A 20,387-nucleotide genomic window follows, 5' to 3' on the forward strand; every position below is an offset into this window, starting at 1 on the left:
TTAAATGCAAAGGACTTTTGCGATGTACCGCATTTCCTATGCAAATTATTAATACACAAACCAAGAGAGACAAGGGTTAAGCACGCGTCAATTTAGTAAATCACTAGTAAAATGTACCAAAACGTTTATTGCTGAAAAAATGATAAAATCATCTATAGTTTCAATTTGTCTTAGCATTCTTTTTAAATCCGAAAGCATAATAAATTAATCTATATTTAATTGTACTATTTTATTTAAAATTACTACTTTGTAAAATATAACATTCAGTAATGTCGCTTATAGATGTCAGAGTTTATTCCAACCTGAAATCATCAGCATGTTATCAGTATTTTATATTTGCTGCAGGAGAAACAGTTTTATTAATTACATACTAAAAATGCATCATACATTGAATCTTATAATAGATAATGAAACTATAATTTTCTTCACTTTTAAATAAAATTAATATGTAGCAATTTAACAATCATATGAAAGGTCTAATAATGGACTGATTAAAATCTTATGAAAAATATTTGTATAAATTGCATTAATAAAATTTATTTCATAATTAGAGTAATCATGATTCAGATACTTATCAAAACTCTATTAATTTTAATAAATATATTTCAAATATGAAGTAAATTTTTATTATCAGTCAGTTTACTCTTAAATTTACTTTTGTTAAATAAATAGTATGAATTCAACAAAAATAGATATTAAATGATACAGAGCAAAGTAATTTTATACTTATGATTATACATTATGAAAAATTATGTAATACAATAAAATTACATAATTCTTCAAATACAATTAATTAAATTCTATTAGAAAAAAGAAGAATTAAATTTTTACATATTTCCATAAAGTTTTGAAATACAATCAGTATCTAAAAAATTGATTTTTTGCATAGTTGTCTTTGTAAATTTAACATGAGCTGAAAAATATGTCAATCATATGTAATTAATTATTATAAAAAGAATCATTAAACTTGAGCTATAAGTAAAATTAGAATAATTTTTTAAATTAAATTTAAACACGTATAACATTTACACTAATTAGTTAAAATCTTTGTGTGAATGCCAAATATACTAAATCAAATTAATATAGTCTATAATATACTTTACCAATCATGTTACTTTTCAATTTGCTCATCCATTATGCTTATGACATAATATATTATTATTAATGTAATAAAGATATGATTCAAGAATTAACTAACTAAAATAATTAGTTAAGATAATTTTCCAGTAAGTTTTTATTGTTAATTTTACCACTATAATTCTTTCAATTACAATTTAAATGTCCTTTAAATAAATGTCTACATCTTATTTGAAAAATACTTTCAAAAGTATAATTTGATAAGTCTATTCATCAAATTAATATAATATATTTTGAATACTGAAACTATTTTCAGAAATGCTCATTTTAAAATGTTATGTTAAATGAATTCAAATTACTTATTTAATTTTATTAAACGAACATAAATTCTGAATATCACCAACACAATGAAAAAATTATATCTACTATAAAAAATAAGTTATTTTTAATCTGTTATTAATTTATTATTCTCTTAAATGGCATGCTAATATTAGAAACATTTATAGTTTTTAATTTGAAAAACCTATAAACAGTGAGAATAAAATATTTTAGAAATTATTACAAATTTCATTCTTTTTCTTACTGATTTTATTAGTATATTATATAGCTCATTTAATAATGGGAGACATTTAACTGCATAGATATAAATTTAATTTTAGAATTGGCAGAATAATGGAAAATAGCCATGATTTAATAAAAACTATTTGTATATAAGATTTAAAAAACAAGAATTTGCATCTTTTAAGCCAAATAATTCCTAAAAATCTATTCACCTTAAAACTAAACACACACTTTTAGTCAAATGTCTGTCAGAATTAAATGATCTTATATGTATATAATTAATTTAATGTATTCATCTGAGAAATATTAATTTTACTAAATGAACAGTTGGGGAAAAAAATCACTTGAACAATTTTATTTTGCAAACTTAGAACTTATACACTTTTATCATTCTATTCCATACTATGAAATGCAACTTCTACGTAAACAGTTATCTATGATGATATCATATGAAACATTTGACAATTACAGCTAATTGCTGCATCATGTACAATGTATCAGGTCCTTATCCTAACTGAATTAAAAAAAAATAAGATTTAAAGAAAAAGACAATATTAAAATGTTGAAACAACAGCATAACATTCATTATATTGAAAAAGATATTTGATTAAAATATAGAAATAAAGTTGAAATAATTACAAAATCTCAACAGAAAATGTTTACAAGTCTGTGGTTTTTAAAATTTTAATTAAATTCTGGCCATAATTGAATATGTAAACATTTATTTTTTGTAATACAGTCTGATGAATATGTCTTTATTCAAATCATTATCTGTAGTTATGACTACTAGAAAACAATTAAAAGTATCATAAACTTAAATTGTCCCATAAATGTAACTGGCTGCATCAAAATTGCTATTGTAAATTAACAAACAAAAAATACTACGTCTTAAATTATCAAACTAATAAAAATAATATGCAGTGCTTTACACAAATGAGATAGTTTCTAGAAACTTTCTAATGACATATTTTCACAGTGTCAATCATCTCAATGTTTGGGAGAAAGCTTTAAACATGAATTCACAATACACTATTTATATATGGAATAAATGTAAAAATTTTAAAATACTAATTCAAAATCATCTTGTTCCACTGGTTTTCTCACCCAGGTTCCTAAACCTGCTTTCTTAAATGCATTTCTTAATTTTTCTTTTGCAGCTTGATAACTAACCACAGAATTTTTTGCTTCTGAATATAAATTTGGCTTTACATTAATTTTTTGATTTGTAACAGATGAAATTTTACCATATAATTTAATAAAGTGATCAAAGAATGATCTTTTACTTAATCTTGAAACTTCTCCACTTTCTAATTTTCCTGTTGTTGCATTAATAATTTCTGGTCTTCCAAATCCAACAGTCCAATTAACACTAAAATTTGGAGCTTTGGCAAACTGTGGTTTTTCAGGATTTGATACACAGCACATTTTAGGCTTTTTCAAATAATAATGTTTTGGCAATCCTTCAAGTGAATTTTCAAATCGACCCCACATGGCTCGAAATACATGTCCAGGATGAACTATACTTCCAAAAATAATACTTTCGAGATATATTGGCTCGACAAAACAACTGAGCAGTGCTCCCTGAATTCCTAATACATTCCAAGAAGCAATTTTATCAGAACAGGACATTGTTGTTAATTTTTGATGTCCTAGACTAATTGCATCCCATGTTTGAACCTCATCTTCAATCTTAATAGGCATGGTTCCTTCTCTGTTTTCAAGCTTCATTCTTAAAACGCCCCTAGCTCTACGAAATGGGCGACGTGGTTGGCGTTCTTTGGCAGCAGCCAATCGCGCTTCGTCTGGCAAAATTATTCTTGCATCACCACAGGGAGATGTACTAATATAAAGATGAAACTTTATATTTGGCTTCAAACGATAACCCCCTGTTTTTTCAGCAATTAAAATTGAATCCTCTTTTTGTCCAACAGCAATCAATTCTAAATTATAATATAAAAAGTTCTTTAAGCATCGTCTTGCAAGTATTTCTGCATGACAGTCATTCAAACAAGCACCATTCATACTGATATTTTTCCCATTAATACCTTTGGTACCAGTACTAATGCCTACAATTTTTATTTTATTCATTTCAGGATCAGATGTCATTACAATTCCTGCTAATACTTTCCATTTTGCATAATCAGTATTACCAACCATGATTTCTTGAAATGTTTTATGAATAACATCAGATATTTTATCTGCTATTGCTTGAGGAAACACATATGCTTCTGGAATAGATACTTTATTTGTAGGAGTTTCTGAAGACGTGATTCCATATAAACTGCTCAAAGCAGATCTTGCAGCTGCAGCCTTTGCTAACTTTTTATTTTGACCAGAACCTTCAAATGTTATACCATTAATACAAACACTCATAGTAAATCTTTCTGATGGTACTAATGCATTCTCTCTAATTAAATTAAATTCACTTCCAGGATGTACTTCATTTAATAACATAACAGGATTCTTTTCTTCTTTTTCCAATATTTTCTGTGTCTGATTCTGTTCTTCTGTTATGTTTGTATCTTCTGTTGGAGAAATAAGATTTTGCTTTTCTCCTCCAAACTGATTAAAATTTGATGTTTCATTTTCAACATCATCAGTAGTAAAATCACAACTATTTTTTCCAACAGGTACAGCAGCTTTTTGAGTATTCTGAAACTGATCAAAAGTAGCTAAAGCCAATTCAGCTGCTGCGCATTTTGCCATCTGTTTTGAATGGCCTCGTCCTGTAAATTTTTGGCCATTAACTTCAACAGAAACAATGAATGTAGGATTATGAGGTGGACCTTCCTGTGAATCTATATTATAGTGTAGACCTGGTTTCAATTCATTTAATCTCATTAATGCATTCTTTGGTTGAGTATATTTTGGTATCTTTTTCTTCTGTTTTGATGGTAAAATATCTGCATCTTCACTTTTCCTTTTCAATGACTCATTTGCATTAGCTTTTAAACCATTTTCTTCTTTCATTTTCACTTCAGTATCACCTATAAAATAAATATATATAAAGTTTGCTAAATTTTTCTAAACTACAACATGATTAAACCAGAAAATTTTTATGAATTAATATATTCTTATTTAAGAAAATTTAAATACAAATGTTCTCAGAAGGTTTAATAAATTTTAATGTCACAAAGCTTTTCAATATAACCAAATTATAATTTCATGTGCATTTACATTCTTCTCAATTTATACAGAACAAACTATGAACTGAATATATCTGCTGCAAGTTCTAATAAATAAAACTCTTCACCATAAGAAACAGACGAGTTCATTTTCATTTCATTGATAAAGTTGAACATTTTCCATGTCTTCAAGTACTCCTTGTTTTAAATTCTACTAAAGCATGTGTAGGATAATTCAAATAAATGATTTAGTGAAGTAGCCTGCTTTAAACAAAAAATAAAAATTTGCAATGTTAATTAGTAAATATAGTTTGCATATATATACAATCTGTAAGCTTTAAATATAATTATATCCATGTATAATAATCTTTACAAACATGTCTCAGATATACAAATGTTTAATGTAAAAGCTTTTTGCCAAAAAATTGGTAAAACTTAACATATACTAAACTGTAACATCTTATTTGATCTAACCAAAAGCCTGAATAATAATCAAAGGATACATTACATAAACGAAGGATTTGAAAGTGCCAGGCCTGGACTTTTCACGGGTAATAAATATAAATAAAAATCATTATTAAATCAAAAATCTAAAATAATTACTATATATCAGGGGTGGCCAACTTTTGTGCACATAAGATCTACCTTTTATCGTAAAAATGTGTCGCGATCGACTTGTTGTCATAGGCATAGTCTAAGTGGGGAGGGGGAAGTGTGAAATACATACTATGTTTATACACTGTTTCAGTACGAAGTGCACTCACTGCTTGTGAGTCGAGTCATAACTGCATGCACACAGTTGCGTTCGGTTACAAATATAATGCATTAAGTCAAGACATCGCTAGCGATCGATCAAAATTGGCTTGGCGATCGACCGGTCGATCACGATCGACTTGTTGGCCACCCCTGCTATATATAATGCAAGAAAAAGTCTATTTATTAGTAAAAGCCCAAATATGTACAGTCAAGAAATAACATTAGAGAAAAAGTTGTAAAATATAATAAAGATAATTTATCAAAAATCCAAAAAACAAATATATACAAAACTGTCTTGACAATTGGAGACATACAAATTAAACTATAACTATCTTAGAACTATCTCTACAAAACTGACAATCAAAATATGAAAAGATATTGAAAAATCACAACAAATCTTACTAATTCATCACCAAAAACTGTCATCACTGAAACTGGAAAGCCTTTTGTCAATCGCACTTGATCCTTAACTGAACTCCTTCCTATAACATGGTTGGAGTGATGTTATAAGCATATGCACACTTGATCCCATTTACACACTTAATTGTTAAAATTTCATTCATTCTAGTTATCAGTCTTGTTAATTCATGTCATCTCTCTTACAAGTGATTTTATAATTTTTTATTGCATTTCCGATGACAATTTGGGGCGGAGATCATTCTTTTAACTTCTTGTCATTTCTGGATTTGATGATGTCATAAGTTGCTGCCAGCAGTTGTCATAATAAGTAACTTTTGAATTTTGCCCCAGGTGAGGTACAGTAGTCTATCTTTAATAAAATAAAATGCCCCAAAATAAATAGAACAACAAACTAAAAATAATCCCAAAACAAAATAGAACAGGTAAATATCGACTCTTTACAAAATCAGCTTTTATCATAAGTTTATTTAAGTACTACATCTTCCACAAATCATAACTGTTTATATGCCAGAACTTATTTATAAATACAGCAATTTTCATTTGATTTTATTGTCACTACCTGTAAAGAAATTTTTTCCAATGAAAATTCTTGAACAGTTGAATGTAAACAAATAATTTGAAATTTAAGAAGCTTAAACTCTTAATATAATAATTTTAATTATTATACAAGGGTCATTTAAAACATTCTTAGAATAAACTAGAGATGTGAAGCTTCGTGTAGTGGAATGTTTAATCTGTCATATGAACATGTAGGCCTACTAAATTTGAAGTCATTCTTGCAATTACTTTATTGTTGACATCTATTTAAATAAGACATGTTTCTTTCATGTTGTTTACAAAATGGAAAAAGTGAATGTCATACAATTATTAAATATTTTACATAAGGTTTATCAAGAACAGAAATTCGTGCACATATTGTAAGAAACCAAGTCCGAGCGTTATTTTTATTTTACTTTTATTTTGCTTATTATTCTATTTTTGTTTGGGGCTTATGTTTTGTTAGGACGAAGGTTTCCTCACCAATCACCTTAAGTATTTAAAAAGAGAAGAAATAAAACCCAACTCACCAACGAAAGAAAAGCGCCATAGGACTCGCGCACATTTGCGCTTCCCGAGCGGCAAAAAGTATAAGTCCGCACCGAGAAAGAGGGGGGGGGAGACCCCACAAGTACGAAAAAGACTCGCTAGACCTTAAGTGATAAAAACGTCCCGGAAAAATTGTACAAACAAATAATGTAAAAGGTTAGTGAGTAATTGTCGGAAAAAGAAGCTGCCAGACGACGAAACAAGTATTGTTAGCATTAAGTATGTAAATGAGAAGAGTGATCGCATTCAGACTTGTGACGTCACCTCACACTATAAATCCCGAATCTCAAGTGAAGACGGAGAGGTGAATTCTGGATAGCAACGAGCTTGGTGAGCTTCGTAGCAGTAAACGAGAGAGGTGTCCGATAGGATCTCGAATAGTTCCAAGGTGATTTAGAAGTGATTCGAATTGTGGATCGACAGTCAGAGAAAGTCTTGAGAGTTTGAGAAAATAGGTTCTGAGTATATTGAGGTGACGATTAGGATCTCTAGTTTATAAGAATGATTGTTATAAGTTAAACTTTTGGTTTTGTCGGATTCCCAAGGGGAATAGAGTTAAGTTAGACATAGATTTGAATTGAGTATTGTCGGGTTGATTTTGTTGAATTTCATTGAATAAATTATTGTTTGCTTTTTTTACTAAATATTGTACATAGTTATTGCCAAACGACTAATTAAATCTTTGATTTTTTTCTATTGACAAATCTTGTCATTATTTAATTCGGTGCACGCTTAAAGTCCAGGCCTGGCACGCTAACGCGAATCCGAGTAAAGTACCCGGTAGGTTAACGATTGTTTCCGGTACACGGTAGAGTCGATAATAGTCGAAAATTAAAATAGTACTTTACAATATGAATAATTCTATAGGGATCTCTGCTCCATTTTCAAGAGTAACCCAACTGGACTAATGAATTTAAATGCAGTTATGAAAGCCTAGGTGACAATTCATGAGGTGGGCATCAAAAGAGTTCAACAACACCAGAAATCACTAACAACATTCATAATATGATTTTGCAGCAAGTTTGATAATTAAAGATATCAAATATTGTTAAAGTTGTATTCATCTCAGACACATTGGCTTTTCATATTTTTGACTGAAGAATTAAATATGAGAGAATTAGCCACAAGGCAAGTGTCATGTTTGTTAATAAGTAAACAAAAAATGTATCCTTGTTCAAATTTCTTAATAGTGTCTGGACCATTTCAAGAAAAATACAATCAATTTTGTGTGCAATTTGTTCCACAGATGAGATTTAAGTCCACCACTAAACATCAGAAACAAAGGGCAGTCAAAACAATGGAAGAATCTGGATGCTTAGTGTCAAAGAAGAAGACAAAGGCAGTTCCCTCTGAAGGAGAGGCCTTGGCATCAATTTTTTGGGATGCAAAAGTAATTATACTAATAAATTATCTTCCAAAGACTAAAACAGTAATGGGAGAGTACTATGCTAACCTTTTGTACCAATTAAACAAAAATATCCAAGAAAAGAAAAAGGTCATCTTTCACTAGAACAATGCCCCTGCTCATAGAAGTTTTCTCTCAATTGGGAAAATCAACAAACTGAAGTACAATTTGCTGCCACATTGCCTTATTCATCTGATTTAGTTCTGTCCAATTTCTATTTCCAAACCTGAAAAAATTTATTTCTGGAAAGAAATTTTTTTCAAATGAAAAAGTGATAACAGCAGTAGTTGTTTATTTTGAAGAGCTCCTGGAATCAGACCTCAGGGATGGCATAATGGCTTTGGAGTGATATTAGACAAAACATACTGATATTAGGAGAGGCTATATTAAAAAATAAAAATTATTTCAAAATCATATAAATCATTCTTCTATTTCATTCTTAGAACATTTTGAATGAATCACATAATAATAATAATTTATAATAAACAAGAAAAAATTTTTTGTGACATTACAATGCCAGACAGCAACTTTGATGCTCTTGATCTCAAATTAGTAGTGTTTTGCCCCTGTATTTCATACTTTTCCTGATAACAACAGAGTCCTGCCAGTCATCTATGTAACTCTGTTCTGGAGAAAATTTTTGAACTGAAATCACATGACTTTTGGTGTAGACCAAGGGTCGGCAGTTTGTCAAGTGAGAAGACCCAATTTGGCATGGAAACAGGATAACAAAAGTACCAGAGAGCCGCATCGAGGCTTAAATGCTTGACCAATTGCCGACCAACTGTGTTGAAAGACTGAGCGTTACAGGTATTCCGTGACAATAATAAATTCGTATTACAAATATATTGAATTATTTATACTGTTATTGGCTATTGACCAAATGAATAATAATAATTTATACTGTTAATGTAAATAATAATTTATATTGTTAATTTAAATGTGCGAAATATGACACACGACAGAGGCACCTCTAGTGGCCTTTTTGGCATGTTACATGGACAGACGTCGGACGGACAGACACATGTTCAATGGGTTGTATTGTAAGGAACTGATTCCGAGCTGTAATTTTATTTTTATTTTGTTTTCGTTATGTGTATTTTGTTTTGGGGCTTATGTTTAGTTAGGGCAAAAGTTCCCCACTCACCCTCTGGAACGGATAAACAAAATTAAAAGAACCAACTTGCAGTCCCCGACGAAGCGCCGTAAAGCAAAACGAACGCGCCATTGCGCGCCCGACATCGGAAGTCTGACGGACGATCCGATTGGAAAAGGGGGAGTCCCCACATACACATAGAAAGTAAGAATACTAAACGACTTAACAGACATCTCAAGTATGGAACTACCTACTTACTATTAAATATTTTGTAAAAGTCTTTAGTAAATTGTAACACCCGCTGCCCAGAAAAAAAAAAAAAAGCATTTGTTAGACAGTAAGTATGTAAATGAGGGGGTGGTTCCAGCAACAAAGTGTAACGTCACCGTACCACTATAAAGCCAACGAATTCCGGAAAAAACAGCGAGGTGAGCTTTCCCTGACTACGAGAGGTGTACTATCGAGAGAGGATCGAACAGCTGATTCCAGAGTGGAAAGGATAAGAAAGTTTCTAATAAAAGAAATTGAAGAAAGGATTCGGATAGTGGAGGTGACGGATAGATTTTGGTTCTAGTTTTTCATTGTAAATAGTTTAAATTTTGATCTTTTGTTGTCGGAAGTCTCGGGGGACTAGTCCTAAGTAATAATTGATAAGTTTTCTTTTGCTTGTCGGTTCAATGGAATGTCCTTTATAGAATAAAATTGTTTTGGAATTTAATTAGTTGTATAGTATTTGTTCAGATTAAAACTTGACTTTATATTACTTGGTTTGACTAATAAATTTTAGATATAAGTTCCGTATCCGCGAAGTCCAGGCCTGGCTTCAACTTCGTATGCGAACCCGCGTAAAGTACCCGTTGGGTCTTGAACTACGTGATTTAGTTATTCGGTGTTGATGTAGTACTTTACAGTATATATAGAAATGCTTCAAATACTACCACTCGCATGTGATTCATATTGATCAACGTGAGTGTCATCATGTGCGGATGGGCTAAAGAGTGGTAGAGAGTATGTCGTACGAGTCGAAGTTTGTTCAGCAGCTCTATCTCATAAACTGGAGTTATAAGGCTGCTTGAGATGAGGTAAAATTGGAGTTTATGTCCGAAGAGCCATAAACGTCTATGCAAAGAGCCGCACTTTCCAACCCTTGGTGTAGACCAAAGTTTGTATAAAGTTAATTGGGTACTCCTCCCTCTAAGCTTTCCATACCTGATCTCAACTTTCATCTAACACCACTCGAGATTAAGAAACAGTGGACAGACAACAGTGGGAATTTATGTCTACAATTTTTTCAAATTGCAGCCCAATAATAATTATTAAGTCTACTACATGGCCTTTGCTAATAAAAGTATGCAGTAAATATTGTACAGTTTTTCAAAATAATGGAATGGAATTTTTATCTAAAATTATATATTTTGTATAATATATTATTTATTAATAATAAATATCAATTGTTTTATTTGAAAATAGTGATATATTAATATAATCATAGTAAAAATTACACAAAGTCAAATTATCTTTCTCAGTGAATACAGGTATACCTCACCTTACGTCGGTAATTGGTTCCAGGAGAGGCAATGTAAGTCAAAAAATGAAGTAAGTCGAATTTACTTGTCACTAAGCTAAACCACAAATTACCATCCCCACTTCTGTATTTTATTTATAAATGCATTTTTAATAATATATGGTTAATAAGAATCTATTTTAAGCTTGCAAACAAATAAATTTCAGTTTTTAATATAGTACAGAAAAAAAGTAATCTAAATTTACGAATACATGTACAGTACATGCTTGTAAATGTACATGTTTACAATTTGGTGATGTTTACAGTACATCATGGACTCTTTATTTGTGAATGTGGTTTCTCTAAGACATTATAAAATAAGATGATTTTTTAAAGTTAAATAACAAATACAGTTATTAAAATTATTTTGCGATAGTAGAAAAATAAACTAATTTATGTTAAATTTACCAATATCGAGTAGCGCTAACAACGATGCCAAATGGTAGATATTTGGAACTACCGTGGAAAATGCCAATAATGAGTACTTAGAGACCGCTAAATAATACGACAACACAAACACAGATGTTTTCATGTTTCGTTCTATAGGATTTATGATGATTATATTAACATTTACTGTAAATGTACATATTTTAATATGGTTTTATGTGCTTTTAATGCTTTTCTAGTGATATTACGACTTCAATATTTGTGGTGGACAGATGTAAAGTCGAATAAAATGACTTAAACTTGATTTTTATTTTTTCCATATACTTTTTTGACAAACGACATACCTCGAGGTATACCTGTATAGTGACTCAAGAATATAATGTTTCCCAATTCTTTTCAAGCAAAATTACTTTCAAAATTAGATTATTTGTATTTGTAATAAAACTTTAGATGATCAATATAATAAAAATTCATAAATACAATATGTAGAAGTAATTTTAATTCAATTTAATACAAAATTATTTTATTAGAACACTTCTTAACTAGATTAATTCATAACTAAATATATTGATTGATGTTTGAATTTACTGAGAAACTTTTAACAATCCACTATCCATAGGGGCCTTTTTATGCTCTCTTTTGAGCGGAAAAGGGCCTAAAACCACAAAAAAAAAAAAAAAAAAAAAATCCACTATCCAGCTAATTTTTGAAAATCTAGATCAGGGGTTCTAAACTCTTTTCATATATTGACTTCTGATGAATTATTTTCCAAACAGAAATATGAATTATGAGAAAATCAGTATTCTTTAACAGAAATTAAAACACAAACATTAATACCTTCTCCATCCATTGAAGAAAAAAAACAAACAAACAAAAAAAATCCTGCTAATATTCCTGTCCGGTGGAAATAAGACTTAATAATTCTAGGCACAGTAAGCTAGAACTTCTATATATTATTACCAAACACGTATTTCACTTTTTCTAGCAAATTTTTAAATTAGCTTAAAATGTTAGTTTGTTTAATTTATCTTAAATAAGAGGCTATTTAAGATAGTTGAAAACATTAGTTCATTTAATTTAAAAATTTGCTAGAAAAAGTGAAAATGTTCAGTAATAATATGACTTAATAGGACAATGCTACAGGAAAGCTACATTTTAACAAATTTTCCACTAAACTGGAAACTCTGACGTCATTGGCTTGCTTATCCAGCTGTATTAAAGCTACTTTACCAAACAATGCACCAGAAAGATTTGTGAAACTTTATTCAGTTATATTAGTTGGCATCAACTGAGTTTAACTGGTTTGACTTAAGGAGTACAAAACCAGTAGTATTATACAGTCTGTTCACTAGTTCAAGCTAAGGAGGGATTCAAAATTATAAGTTTTACTTTACATGAGTTTTAAGACATTTATATTTGGAAAGTTTTGAAAATACATTTAAGTATTTTTAAATGATTGCACTTACTAAATAATTGCATATACCTTTCAAATTTTCATCAACTCCACTAGGAAGCTCTGGTTTAGATTAACTTACATATACACATTAAATTGAAAAAATGTTTAAAATATAATACAAATTTATACAGTCAAGCAACATCGTTAATCAAATAACTATCTATAAATGATTTCTACAAAACCATTAAATATATAATAATCCTTTGATAGATATATATTCACTTAAAAATAGCAAGAACACGGTTATCTCTTGTTAAAACATTATAACAGTTTCATCTTATTTAAAAAACTATCTGATAAAAATGTTTATTCTTCATTTACACAAATCAAATCAGCATTGATTATTCTCTGAAAATAACACATCAAAATAATCAAAGCTTAAAAAATTTCATACCAACTTACCAATCAGGAATTTATTTCTCTCAATCATTATCACAAAATTATAAGTACCTAGAGATCTTAAAAGTCAGCAAGTAAAAAAGATAGAATAATGAATGCTCTTTATAAAAAAGAATCTAAGAATATATACATAACTTATTGAAATAAACTGATAATTCATTTTCCTATTTTAACTAATTTATAATGATAAAATATTAACCAAGCATTTTTTATGAATTAAAAAACAATGAATAAGTAAAGTATTTTCTCTATATTAATAAATAAATAAATTATTCTTATTCATACGTCTCATAGAATTATTGAATATACAAGGTTTGTCCAATAAGTATCCAGACCGATTGTTTCCTGTTAATGGGAAAGGGTGGAGGATGGTTTTATGGGCAGGATCGGTGGTGGGGATGTCACTTAAGCTACGAGACCCAACTCAGTTGTTTCTGAGCCTTTGGAGTGTGTAGATCGTGCCAGAAGTGAAAGTGTGTTTAGTGCTCATGTTGAGAGTCAAAATGCAGCAAACCATCGAGTAGCATTTTGCCATCAAATTTTGCGCTTAATTGAACAAATCTGCTACTGAGACTTTGGATATGATCCGCAAGGCTTACAAGGACAAAGCCATGCCCAAAATGTGTGTTTTTGAGTGGCATAAAAAATTCAAAGATGGCCAGCAGACGTTGAAGACGAATAACATGTTGGATGTCTGACAGTGACCCGAACCAATGAAAATGCAGCCAAAGTGCAAGAACTTTTCAGGATTAGGGCCCACCGTGTCCAAAAGGAGATCACTGAAAGCTGGATGCTCCATCACAAAAATGTGCCCAGTCACACGTCACTAACTGTGAGGGAAACACAACGTGTCAAAGCTGTCTGGACTGTAGGATGATTGGCACCCTACAGTCCAGTGTGGCTTCCTCTGACTTCTTTTTGTTCTTTCGTAACAAAAGGACATTGTTTTGGGATGATTGAGGTGATCCAAGCAGCTTTGACGGGGTTCCTGAACAGCCTTGCGGTTGCTGCCCTCCAGGAAGGGAATAAAGACTGGAAAAAGCATTGGCAGCAGTGTTATGATGCAGGATATATTTTGAAGATTATTAGCTCACTGTACATATATCTTCAATAATTTTTTTTTTTTGATTTCAGTCCGGATACTTATTGGACAAACCTTGTATTGCATGGTTTAAATGCAAAATATGACTCACACAGTTTAAATATTAGGAGTTCTGTTAGCATTTATTGTAAAACTAATATAAATTAATTAAACACAGAATATAATTTTTCAATAATTAATTTCAGAGAAATTTGTTATAAAAAAACTAATATTTTGTAAAATTTGAATTACATATCAACAATATAAAAGCAAAATCGACACTATTCAAATACAATATACAAATGAGCCTTGTTACAAGGGTTTTTCAAAAATTAATGCATCATAATTTATATCTGGAAAATGAAGATTGCAACATGGCTCTGTTTTTGAGGAGTTGTACCTGGAAGCATTTGCTAGCATGGAAAATTTCCAAGTCCTGCCAACAACAATTTCAACAAAGCTGCAGTGGTCCCACCTGGTCCACACCAGGCAGGACCACTGCAGCTTTGTTGAAAAATGGCAAATGTCAGTGATGCATGTTCCAAGCAGTGTGCAGTGATAGAATTCCTCATTACTGAAAGAGAAGCTGTTGGAAACATTCATAAGCAATTGTGTGATGTTTATGGTACTGCAGCTGTCAACCAAAGCACTGTCAGTCATTGGGTGGAACACGTGAAGTCAACAAGAAGAGGAATGACAGATTTCTGCAGTTTTGTGTGAAGAGGTCGTCCAGCCACAGATGTCACAGCAGCCGCAACGCAGAGATTTGATGAAAACAATTTTGGAGGAATGACACATTACAGTCTAATAGCTGAAAGAATGCTTTTGCATTAGCCAGGAGCATTCACCAAATCATTTGTGAACTTAGGTATGCCAAAGTGTGTTCTTGATGGGTCCCAAAGCAGCAAGGAAAACCACCACATCAAACTCTTGGAACGCTACGAGTATGATGGCAATGAGTTCTTGGCTCACGTCAACATTGGAGATGATACACGAGTACACCACTTCAAACTGAAACAAAGCGACAATTGCTGGAATGACACCACTCACATTCACTACAGAAGGGAGGGGAAAACAGTCATTCCATCAACAAGAAAGTTTATGATCATTGTGTTTTGGGATGTTCATGGTATCATTTTGATGGATGTCATGAATAAAGAATCCATTATTAAATCAGAGGCGTATGTTGCCATGCTGAAAAGGATAAAGATGCATTACCAATGTGTCAGACATGAGAAGGACCTGTGTTCTTTCAGCATGATAATGTGAGGCCACACACAAGTCTAAGGCAATCACAAAACTGAGTTTTACAATATTGCCATATCCACTGTACAGTCGTAATTTACCTTTTTTTGGTCCTTTGAAAAATGCACTTGGGATAAAGTTTGTCAGATGAAGATGTTGTCAATGCTGAGAGGAAGTGGTTGCTTGCACAGGATCAGGACTGACTGAACCAGTATATATGCCCTCCCTCAACACTGGCACACGGCCAAAAACAAGAAGGGAGAAAGTTGATGTTAAATACAAAAACCCAACTATTATATTGCTTATTTTTATCCTAAATGCAAATTTGAGAAATTAATTTGAATTAAATAAAAATTACTTTGCTTTGTTACCTAATCCAAACTTTTCCAAGAAGTAAAAAACTAAAATATTTTAAAATGCAGCTAGATAAAATATATTTAATATAAAAACAGAATGCAAATAACAAATTCAAATCTTATATTATTTCAAGACTGAAGATAAATATATTTTAGTATATATATATATATATATATTGCACCCAGCAAGAAAAGTGACACAACTCAAAATATGGCAATTTAAGACTGTGTTATTGAAAAATATGTATGAAGTCCCCAACATTCACAACAAGCGTCACATCTCTATGTTGCAAAATAACAAAGTTTTTAGAAATGTGACATAACTCAAAGATCTCACCTATATTTAACTGATAACACCTCATATTCGACGAGAGCAGAGCTACAGATCCATAATTACTATACTATAGAATATAATAGAATTTACCACCATAAATACTTACCTGAAATTTAAAAGCAGCTTATACTATAAGTTTTATAGTATTCTTTAAGTAGATTTTTCTCGAATATTGCATTTTTGAGTTGTGTCACGTTTCTTGCTGATGTGCTATATATATATATATTATTATATAATTATTTTTCTTATCATTTACTTTACCTATAAAAGATGATTCCTAATTTGATATTAAAAAAATAAAAGTAATATATAAAAAACTTCACTGAAATACTAATTAACAACAACAAAAAAAATTCCAGCAATGAGTTGCTTAGCTTTCTCAGCACCATCTGTTGTTATCATGTTTTATTTTAAAAACTTTTTATATTTTTAACTATTATAAAATGGCGAAAAGTTTACTTTTCAGGTTAGTGATGGGTTTAATAAAAAATTATAAGTACTATTAACAAGTAAAAATTATAAGTACTATTAACAAGTAAAAATTATTATTAAGTCTGACCCAACTGGAGATACACATGACCCCCTTTATCTCATACCCCTTCAACCTTTAACCACCAAAATTTAATGGCATGAATTCCCCTAACAAACAAACCTCCCTGCAAAATTTTAGAAATTTTCGACAAGAAGAAAAACTCCCAAATTTTTTTTCTTGATTTCTTGACATTTCAAGGTGTCCTGGGTCCAAAAATGTAAAAATATTGGAGGAAGTCATTTTTTGACAGATCACCATACTTTCCATGTTATATATAACAGCCAGGAAAGTAATTAAAGTTCAAGATATTTCACTACAACTTAAAATTCATTTATTTAGCAAGATTAAAGTTTTTAGTAAAATACTGATTATTTAACTGGTGCATGGACCCAAGAAATCTAATTGAATGGTTGTATTCCCAAAGTGGTTCAATCCATTTCCAACCACTAACAAGAAAATTGTTGCAGTTTCCTCCCCATGAGGAGCTTCTCCATGGGTATGAATGGTGCATTTGAAATATTGTTTGGTGCCATTGATCTGCAGTGTATTGTGAAAAGCCAGTCAGACCACACATCATGCATGTATATCACAAACTCGTGACCCACATGTGAGGAGATTCTCAAAACTCATTTAGTCCTCATGCATGCATCGTGATTGTGAAACGAGCAAGATTTAAAGTTGAACTTCTATTTCTTGCCGGGACGAACGAAGTATAAATATACTGCAAAGATAGTTAGAAAGAGTCGTGGGTGCTTCAGTTGTTGAAAATTTCATTTTTAGTGAATTTAAACTCAAATTCACCAAACAGACAATCACAATTTGTAAAGCATGCAGAAAAAGCAGATTTATGTCAGTTCTTCATACAACTGGGATAGTACACAAGTGTTAGTCCTGTATAAAATGAAAAAGTTTCTTCCATTTTCCCACGCAATTCCTCCAGGAAAGAAAAATCATGTGTCACATGAAGAGGCAAAAGACATTAGCAAACTACTGGATTTTTGAGATATATATATATATCTCAAAAATCCAATTAAATTAACCAATTCCCATTTTTAAAATTGTAATAAAATTTTTAGTTTAAACGTATTTACAACCGAAAATCAAAAATCTCCGTTTAGCTCTCTTAAGACATTTTAGACAAACGTTAATCATATTACTACAATTTATACTACATTTGACAATCATAGAAATAAAAACAAAGTTGGTATTTGTAGTTGTAAGAAATTACGAATTCGATGGCAATAATTTAAAAAATATTTGCACGCGTAAGCAATTACCACCCTATTTACTAACGTAATTAACGAATAAAACAGATTAGAATCACATACAAGAGCGAACATTTAAGTTTTATCCGTAAGCATTAATTCTGCATTAGGAAAATGGCGCCGGCTTATTGCTTCTCCCACCCCTTTAATTCCAAGAGTATAAACATCTCGAATCATTTTTATAACTGACAATTGCATTTTAATCTTCCAACGTATGCACCAGTATCGCCATTCTCCCAATTATCCGCTTAATAAGTATATTTATGTTATTATGTTGCTAAGCCTAAAAACTTTGAAAATATAAACAGGAGACATTACCAACTCATTTTGATTATAATAAAACTTGTGTAAATTTTACCTGATTGACAGACCGGTTCAAAAGCGACTATTCTGACTCCTGTATTCTCGATTGAGATATTTGTTTACCGTATACACCAATTTGTAACCTATATTTGCGAAATGTTGACAGCGACCGCCAAAATCTTCTACACGTGCGCAAACAAAGAAATAAAAATAGTGTTGCCAGACAAATAAAAAAAATTTTACCTCCTTTATTTTATTATTTCTTTTTCTTTGTAGTATTTAGTTAATAATAATAATATTAGATATTCAATAAAAAATAATTTATTATAAACTTTGGCCAAGAACTAACATAAATATAAATTATTTTAGTACGAAGCTAAACATAGGGATATTTACGTGATATAATCATTTTACACGATACTGATATCAGATATTTTATCTGCTATTTGCTTCAGGAAACACATATGCTTCTGGAATAGATGCTTTATTTGTAGGTGTTTCTGAAGAGGTGATTCCATATAAACTGCTCAAAGCAGATCTTGCACCTGCAGCCTTTGCTAACTTTTTATTTTGACCAGAACCTTTTTTTTTTTTTTTTTTTTTTGTAACTCTTTCCGCCCAGTGGGCACTAAGAGGGCCTCTTATAGCAAGTCCATTATGGGTTCGGCCAGGCCCACAATGGGGCGGCCGGGTGGTGAGGGACGGGGATCGACATATCCGGACGGACCACCCCCCGAAAAATTCCTGGGGATTTCTCGACCCGTCCGGATTCGATCCCGGGTCCTCCAGGGCGGTAGGCTGCTAACCTTGACCACTCGGTCATCCGGCCGCTTGACCAGAACCTTTAAATGTTATACCATTAATACAAACACTCATAGTAAATCTTTCTGATGGCACTGATGCATTCTCTCTAATTCAATTAAATTCACTTTTACGATGCACTTCATTTAATAACATAACAGGATTCTTTTCTAACTAAATAAATATCATAATCAGCTCTTTCAAATACTTTGAATCATCAAACACCTGATGCTGAGAAATGTTTATTAAATAAACATTTCTCAGCATCAGGTGTTTGATAATTCATTAAGTATTCTTTTCTTCTTTTTCCAATATTTTCCGTGTTTGATTCTGTTTTTCTGTTATTTTCGTATCTTCTGTTGGAGAAATAAGATTTTGCTTTTCTCCTCCAAACTGATTAAAATTTAATTTTTCATTCAGTAGCGTAGCGTGGGTGTCAGCCGCCCGGGGCGGAGGAAAATTTCGCCGCCCCCTTATTTAGGTATTTTTACAAGATATTATTATTTATTGTGAAATGTTGCCGCCCCCTAAAAGTGCCTCCCGGGGCGGGCCGCCCCTGCCGCCCCCACTACGCTACGCCACTGGTTTCATTTTCAACATCATCAGTAGTAAAATCACAACTATTTTTTCCAACAGGTACAGCAGCTTTTTGAGTATTCTGAAACTGATCAAAAGTAGCTAAAGCCAATTCAGCTGCTGCGCATTTTGCCATCTGTTTTGAATGGCCTCATCCTGTAAATTTTTGGCCACTAATTTCAACAGAAACAATGAATGTAGGATTATGAGGTGGACCTTCTTGTGAATCTATATTACAGTGCAGACCCGGTTTCAATTCATTTAATCTCGTAATGCAAATCTAAAAATAAAATATCTTTAGAAAAATTAGTAAGTAATATAATACTTGTTCTATCCGATTTAGGCCGCGACTCCACTAGCCGTAAAAAAGCCGTAAAACCCCTCACCGTAAAAGCTTTTAATCACGTGACCATGATATTTTACGCCTGAGCAGGTCGTAAAACCAACGTAAAAGCGAGTTGAGCAGTGTTCAACTCGCTTTTACGTTGGTTTTACGACCTGCTCAGGCGTAAAATATCATGGTCACGTGATTAAAAGCTTTTACGGTGAGGGGTTTTACGGC

At 31.4% G+C, this 20,387-nt stretch overlaps 1 pseudogene; it reads right to left on the reverse strand.

The window, feature by feature from the left end:
• Nucleotides 1-1,978: 1,978 nt before the first annotated feature.
• LOC136978821 (double-stranded RNA-specific editase 1 pseudogene) lies at nt 1,979-18,639 on the reverse strand (annotated as a pseudogene).
• Between the last annotated feature and the right edge of the window lie 1,748 nt (nt 18,640-20,387).

Source organism: Centruroides vittatus, unplaced genomic scaffold, assembly GCF_030686945.1.
Source record: "Centruroides vittatus isolate TY-2023 unplaced genomic scaffold, ASM3068694v2 contig_551, whole genome shotgun sequence".
Classification (NCBI taxonomy): domain Eukaryota; kingdom Metazoa; phylum Arthropoda; class Arachnida; order Scorpiones; family Buthidae; genus Centruroides; species Centruroides vittatus.